The sequence below is a fragment of the Thunnus albacares genome, chromosome 10 (genome assembly GCF_914725855.1).
Source record: "Thunnus albacares chromosome 10, fThuAlb1.1, whole genome shotgun sequence".
In the NCBI taxonomy this organism is placed as follows: Eukaryota; Metazoa; Chordata; class Actinopteri; order Scombriformes; family Scombridae; genus Thunnus; species Thunnus albacares.
In genome coordinates, this window is record NC_058115.1 from 20,423,926 (window position 1) to 20,432,347 (window position 8,422).

Genomic DNA, 8,422 nt, shown 5'->3' on the forward strand with positions numbered 1-8,422 from the left:
CTGAGTGGCTCATAATAATTTTCTCTAATAAGAAAGGCCTCGCTTTGATTTGGACCAACTATACATAATTTACTTATTTGGTTGGAGCAGTTTTGCTTGTCCTTACATAAAGGTGAGTTTCTCAGGCTTGAGCATGTACTCTTGTGTTTACCTAATGCTCGCATGTGTATGTGTTGACATACTATGCATGTGTTTGCTTATTGTGTGTGTGTTTACCTTTGCAGGGTGGGGTGAGGGGTCCGAGGAGTAGATGGGTGAGGTTGTGTGTGGGTGGTGATGCTTGGACCTCAGCTCCCAGGAAGCTCTCTGTGCTCCAGAAACCTGAGCTTCAGCCTGTTAAGACAATGAGGGGAACACGTGAGACTCTGGCACATGGTGGCTAGGGTTACCTGCTCGCTCTGCCTCACTCTGAACTTTTGGCCCAGGGAGCAAAACCTCCCCACCCTTATGACTCCTGCCCTACTCCACCTTCTCCGCCCTGCTCGCTGTCTTCCCTTCTTTCGGTCCCTCCCTTTATGTTGCGTGCTCTATTGCAATTCTCTAGAATCGTTTGTGTCTGACAGGTTTGTGTCCTTCACATTGCAACGCCTTATTTCGATCGCTTATACCGTTGAGCCCCCTCACTCCTACTCTTTCACTTCGTAACAGGTCATTATGACTAATGATCTCTTGAGTGAATCGCTCACTAACAAGATTTTTCTGTTTTTGTATGTTTGTGTGTTTGCTGTCTGTCTCTCCAGACAAAAGGCTGGCTGGGCCCCTGCCATCTGATCTCCATCCATCCACAGGTGAACTCCTTCCACCAGCCAGGCAAACCTGACTTTCAAGTCTCCCACCCACACCTATTGGACTGCTGTCCTCTCACCTGTGCAAATATGAAAGAGAGATGGAGAGAGAGGGTGGGTGGAAAAGAGTGAAATGGAAAGATATCCCAGCCTTTGGTTACTGGGTGGGGCGCAGAAAAGAATACCGCACAGCTGAGCAAACCTCCATAGCCATAGGACTTCACCTGTACACTCTCCACTTTTCTCCTCTCTGTTTTCTCTCTTAATCCATTCTCTCTTTCTGTAACCGGCCCCACAGCGATAGTTGGCTAAGGCGTTCTTTTATGGAAACTGAATAGAGATTTCCTTTGAGGTTATGGAGTTGATACACTCTCCAACGTCACTTTTATGCCGTGGTCACAATGTAGAGTGATTTACTGCCTTAGGAGACACATAACTCTCTTTAGAAGTCTTCCCATGTAGGTGAAGGTATTATCTGGATATTATTCAGGAAATCCTTTTATCTAATGATATCCGCAGCAGAGGTTTGACTTAATTTGGAAATGTAACGTATAATCTTAGTCACACTGCACTAAACCACCTTGATGACTGAGGAGCCCAGCTGGTGGATGGTAGCGCACAATGTTTAATATACTAATCTAACATTGAATCTGTAAAGGCTGCAATTAAAACGACAATCGGAGGGGAAACTCACTTAAATTTAAAAATAAGCTGCAAATAGATTTTGTACACATTCCTGACATGAGTGACTGCTGAAATACAATGTGTTCATCAACAGCGATGCGCCTGGTTGAAATGCCAAAGCAAAACAACGATCCCCCACCTGCTGGCTTATTGCTCTCGGTAACAGAAATGTGTAGATATGAATCTAAACATAAATATAAAAGGGAAAATCATAAAACTGTATCAAGTGGAAACCATGCAGCTGGACGCAAACAAGAAGTTGGTGTGTTTAGAGATATATTAGAAGTTGTTTTCAGGGTGTACACATGTAAATTAACCAAAAGTGATGTACTTCATGTAATGATTTTCAGTTTATTAGTGACTGTACACTTTAAGTTGACTGGACCTATATCTGGTTTGATTATGCTTTAAGGAGCTTGAAGTGATGGTGAGGTGTAAGTGAAGCATATCACATGAAGTCAGGCAGACTCTCACACCTATTTGCTTTCTGCCTCTTTTCTCTCTCTCCTCTGCAGGTTTGGGCCTGAAAGACGTGCCAGACCTGCTGCCAAAGCATCGGCCTCCACCTCACCCTGCAGACATGGCTGAACACACACACGCATGCATACACACACAAATACATACACACACACACACACACACACGCAATCAGGAATCACGCATATCTATCAGATGTATTTTCTAGCATTTAAGCTTATTCTACTTCCTCATATTTCCACACACCTACCACGCAACCCTGCCCAAGACCCTTAACTGTACAAACACTCACACAAACACACACATTCTTGCCATCTCTTCATTCTGCATATCTCTGTTTCTGATGATGGAGCTGTCACACACTCTCATGCAACATGTCAGACGTAGACACAATCAGGCAACATTCACACGGTCTTCCTTGACAAAAACATAAACACACACATGCGTTCAGTTTGTCAGTTGTCTCTCAGGCATGCCCTATTTTTAAAACTGTAAGCACACCTACACACATTCTCCCATGCTTGGGCACACCCACTGCAGCCCATGTCATGCTGTGAGATGGTCCTCGTCTGAGAGAGCACCCTGCGCAGTTGCGAGGCAGGGAAAATTAGTCAGGTGAAGTAAATCTCGACACCTGACACTAGTGGTCTCTCTTTAAAGTTGTTTGCACCACCGCCCCCATACTTAATGGAACAGCACCTACTGATTATTGCATGCTCTGAGCTAGTCTGATAATTGCATGGTACATACCTGTCCAGGGTGTAAGCCCATCCGCTGAACACGGGGCCCCTGTGTTACATGGCTCACGGTATTGTTGTAACATAGAGAGGGAGCCTCCTGTCATTCAGTATCAGTCATTGTCAGTGTGCATCCCCACTCTGTGGTGCATGTGTGTCCTAAAATTGAAAAGGTGAATTCATACACAGTTTCTCAGAGTCCTTAACTTGCCCTCACACTGATATCCTGTTCAAGAAAGAAAGGTATGGAGAAAAAAAATACGAGGGAAGGTGCATACATTTACGCTCTGTGCTTTAATCATAATCTGTTTGTGAACAGGCATCTAAAATAGCCAATAACCACAACTCAGCAGCTGAAGATAACACAAGGAAATAGAATCACCCCTTTAAATAGAAGTCATGAAGGTTTTCAACAGCCATTTGGCATGTGAATCAGTACGCAGTTCTTAAACCTGCGGTTATTTTCATGACATCTGAATGAGTCAGACTCTGTGGGCATGTGTTTAGCTGTTGGTGACGTCTGTGGTAGTACAGTGTGTAGTTTGTAACCAGAAAAGCATTGCAAATATTATATCGGAAGACTCTTTTGAAGTTATTTTGGGTGGTTTGTTATCTCAACATCAGTCTCATTTCTTAACTTTAAATCAGAGACGCTGCTTATCTTTGTGTCCAATAAGATTATATCAGTGGCTGGTTTTGACTCTTTCTTATCTTGCAGTTGCAAAACTACTTTAAAACGCCTACCCTTTATTTTTTATCTGCTTGTCTAGTTGCTAATATTTTGTCTTTGTATCACAAAATGAAGATTTTAACCTTTATGTAACTCATGTATGTAGCTCAATTATGAGCAATTTCTTACTAGCTTAGTAAAACGTCTCTTAATGAGGAAGTATAGGGAAAGAGGAGTAATCTGTTGCTATTAATAGGGAAAAATAGATGACAAGGTTAGCAGTAAATGAAGGCTTGCACAGGAATCAAACTGTGTAATTTCAGAGTATTTGACAGCTTGTTCTTGGGAGAAGCAAACTGGAATGAGGAGTGGCCACAGAAGTTTGTCACATAAGCTCTGTCTGAAAACACAGTGAATGCACTCAGTGCATTACTGACAATTTCAGCCTTATATTGGAGGTAAACAATGGAAACATACCAGTACTAAAATGTTAAGAATGGAAGTAACTTTTTTTTTTTAACCATCCACCAACCACTGTTTTATGTTCCATGTTATTTTTTTCATTTTGATGTAAGGCCACATATGAACATCACATGGCACTAAGTGTAACCCTCATTAACTCACATATGTAGATCCTTTAATTTTTATCTAGCATTTCTAAATCAGCATTTCTTATTGTCTGCTCACTCAAAATAAGAAACATGTACATAATTTTATATAAGCTAATAATTAAATTAAATTTGACATTACAATATACTGAAAATGCTCTTTAATCATACCTAGAATCAAGGTTCTAAGAAAAAACATAATCAGCAGTGGAGCCTTTATTCTTTTAATGGATATTATAGGATGAAAAGAAAATTACATTTAGAAATACTCTAAAGCTATTTATATATGCATATGTGATATATGAGCAATTGTAGGTTGAAAAAAGTTATCTCTGGCAGGAGCTTTTAGTGGTACATTAAACTAAAAGTGTTATGTATGGATATTAGAAGTCACAAGCTGATGGTAAAGAGTAAAAATAGCACGCATATAAGCTTTTAATAGACCATTGAGAGGTTAATGTGTATGACAGACTTACAGCTCAAGATCCATTTAATGCAGCTTTTTTTAAACAGCATTTGCATGTGCATTACCCCTGTCCTACAAATCTCAAGCAGTTGTGAGGTGGTGTACTGCTGGTTAAGAGGTGGTTGTTGTTGTTGTTATTGATAGCCACAGGCTTGTGGCTCTTCCTGGGTGACAGTAACAGGAGTTAAAACCTGTAAATCTTCAGGAGACCTCCTTCCTCCCCTCTAATTCCTCATTACCTCACGGTAGGTTGTCTCAGGGGAGATTTAAAAGGCCTTCAGGGCTGCTTCAGCGGCAGAGAGTGTTTTACTGACTGTGTGTTAACCTGCATGGTGAGTATGTTGGACCACAGGGAAGGACTGTGGGCCGTGGCTTTAAGCCAGGTGTATGACCACGGACCACAGGCAGGTAACACCATATGGGTTTCCAGCCACTGGTTTGTGTGTCTAAGTGTGTGTGGTTTCACACTCAACTGACACAACAATCTCAACCTAATTTAAGACGAAAGAAAACCTGAGAGGCAAAAAGTTCAAATCGGATTTCTCTTCAGTCATTTCTGTCACAGCTCAGTATCTCAGGGCAAGTGTCACATCTTATCCACCCTGCTAATTCTGCCTAAATGTTTACAGACTAATGAAAAGATTTAGGGTTTGCTCATCCTTTCAGTCTATATCAGTGTAACTTTACACCCAGCCCCTTCAAATTCATCTATCTGTTTATCTACCTGGCTGTCTGTGTCTTAACCTGTGTCTTTAAACAAACCTATAAAATCACTGTTGGTTCCCAACATTGTTCAAACAAGAACTTTTTCAGAGTTGGAGCCTGCAGGGGAACCTGGGAGCTTCATGTCATCTGTTTACTAGCTCCCACTAGTGGCAAAAAGCAGTACTGTGAGAGCAAAACTCTGATAAGTCTGTGTATAATACCTGCAATATCTAATAAGAAAGAGGTGTTTAATTGGTATTAATTCAAGTTAGATATGTGCAGATTACTTTACATACCCCTGAGATACCAGTTTTATTGCTACAAAGGTATTAATAAGTCAAGCCAAAAACAAATGGGCTATTTTATCTTAGTGTACATTTCTTATCTTTTATCACACAACAAGAATGTACTGAGGTGTAATGACTTTTTCCATTCTTCACATGGCTATCCTCTCTGTGAAAGTATGTTGTTGTGGTGTTGAAGTGAATCATTCAGCGGTCCGTGTGATCCCCTCTACGGCATTGTGTCTCCTGCGACAGTGTTTACTGATAATTGAGTAATTACCTGTAAAAGATAGCACTCCCGTGGTTCTGTTCAGCTGTAATCTTCCCCAGTCTGCTTCCATTGCAGATCAGGTTTTAGCTTGGGAAGAAGCTAAATGCAACAGTTTAGCACTACTCTGTGAGTAAATGTGTGTCTGTGAGCTTACATTACTGTATGTGGATTACCACTCGTTTGCTTTCACTAAACCGGCCTCAGAGACTGTGAAATCACAGGAAACAAGAAAGTGTTTAACATTCATTTTCCAACTCTGACAAGATGATGGTTGGATATTTGAAATTGCACAAAATCATGGAGGGTAATTTGACATTCCTTTGTGAGTTTCACAATCCCACAGTGAATGGAAAGTTGTAACAGGCACTTTGTGCGTACACTAGTGGCCTCACCCACAATGGCATTTGAAAGACAAACAGGAGTGCGTGCTGCTGGCCGGGGCTCCACAGCAGTGAAAGTGGTCGTTTTTTTTGAGTTACGGCAGCCAAAGTTCAGCATAATGTCCGTGTCATTACAGTGTAAAGAAACCTTTGTTAGTCAGCCCTGTCCTTTTCCTGGTCTACTTAGGCTATTCTCTAAAATTCTCAAAAGTTTTTGAACTTGCTCTCTCTCTCCTCCTTTCTTTCTTTCTCTCTCTCTCTCTCTCTCTCTCTCTCTCTCTCTCTCTCTCTCTCTCTCTCTCTCTTTCTTTCTTTCTTTCTTTCTTTCTTTCTCTCTTTCTTTCTTGCTTTTCCTCCTTTCCTTCTCAAACTCTCTGTTTCTCCCTCAATAAAAAAGCAGCTCATCATACTCCCTCCTCACCTCTGGCATAGGAAGCCAGCACAATCGCAAACCTTGCCATGTCTGTTTCCATACACACACGTAACCTACTTTCTTTTCCTCTTCCTTCAGTTTTTTTCCACATACCACCAAGTCCAAACTGGGCCTCAAACCAGAAATGAGTGGTACAGGTTGGAATATTTGGTTACGGATGCATTTCCATTCGATTGTCCTAAAAGGGGACGAGAAGAAGTAAGCGATATGACTTAAGGGGATCATATTAATGTAACGCACACACACACAATAATCCCACAGGACTTCCTTCCCATTCCCATTAGAAACCACACCCAGGAGGACAGGTAACAGGAGAACACCTTTCACAGGGTCAGATTGGAAGAGGTGGGAAAAACAGACAAGGTTGCTCTCTGATTAGTTTCACCTCTTCGTATCTCTCACTTCTTCTTTTTCATATTTTCTTTTTCTCTCTTTTACTTTTAAACTCTCTCTTTCTTACCAGCTAAGTATCTGATTCATTTAAATACTGGTATTGGCTGATAATTTGAAGTGCCTCATGCATGCCATTTGCCCAAACTGATCAGCCAGTCACTTTTTTTCTCCCTCCAGTGTTTGCCTGAGAGTTGGCGCTCTCAAAGGGACAGTAATATGCACTGATGTAATGTGTGAGATAGGGATCTTTTGTGGGGTGCGTTATAAATTGTCATCGTAATGCGAGTGCGCAGGGAGCTGGGTTGGGGGGGGAGGCGGGTGGGGGAGGAGGGCCTGAGAGGAGGGGTGGGTGGATCAAGCAGTGTCACTGGAATCCACAGTGTTGTGAGAGCCCCATACCTTTCAGCTTCATTAAACCAATTTCACGCCGAGGTGAGCTAAGAGAGGAAGCTCTGAATCTCAGCAGCAGCAACAATGGTGCATTGAAGGGATGAGGCGAAAGTAAATTAGGTACCACTTCACAGACGGCAAATTAAAATCTGAAAGTTGGATAGGAAAAGTTGAGGGTAGATGATTATGTCTTTATTGTGCCCTCCCTCCTCAATCTAGAAAACCCTCCCTTCCTTTTAGCAACCACCTTTGCCCCCCCACATCCCCACAAGCCAATCCTCTAAGAAAAAATAATGATCTATTTCTTGTCTGGTAATTGGTTTCTAAGATGCTCCAACTCAAAGACCCGATCTCAAATACCAAACTGCTTATGGCCCTCTTTTCAGCTACTTAATTTGCTTGAGCTTATCAGTAAGATTTCATATCCAGGAAAATCATATAAATTAAACATTAATGTAGGGCTTATTTCTGTGCAATCATTGACCTCCCACGGCCATTGAACTGCTTTATCTGGCTTGAGACTCAGTGTTTGTCACTCAAACTGATACGAGGGTTTCCACAAGCCCTCTTAGACGCAGACTGTAGCCTTACACTTGAAAAGTACTTACTAAAATATATTTGGATGTATGTTGTTACAAAACCTTAAAAGCAAAAGCATTCCCTGTGTTTACACTCAGATTATTATTATCATCAGTGGTGCAAGACAATCTCAGATCCGTTACTACTTTATCTTTTACTTAAGTAAAAGTAGAAAATACACAAGATGGAAAAATACTTCATTACAAATGAAAAACCTGAATTCCAAAGTGAAATTCCACAAGTATTATTTCAAAAGTAAAAGTACCATCATGGCGATCACACTGTTATATTATTATAGTACATATACTGTATTAGATGATTGTTTTATTGTTTTAAAATCAAGGCGAATCTAATTCTTTTTTACTTTTATACTGTGTACTGGTAGATTGATATATAACAATACACATATTGTAGGCTATATATGGATGATTGTATATGTTTTGTTTGCAAAATCTTAATCTATAGTGTAATTAGTAATTGTTTACTATACCTGACTAATAAATATGGTGGAGTAAAAAGTAAAATATTTGCCTCTGAAATGTAATGAAGTTCAGAGTATG

The 8,422-nt window shown here is 40.8% G+C and overlaps 1 long non-coding RNA gene across 1 annotated transcript; it reads left to right on the forward strand.

Annotated features, from left to right (window-relative positions):
• Nucleotides 1-230: 230 nt before the first annotated feature.
• On the forward strand, nt 231-4,768 carry LOC122990510. The gene is made up of 3 exons (XR_006405388.1): nt 231-563; nt 741-899; nt 1,985-4,768. It is a non-coding gene; the product is annotated as an uncharacterized LOC122990510 (long non-coding RNA).
• Nucleotides 4,769-8,422: the final 3,654 nt, after the last annotated feature.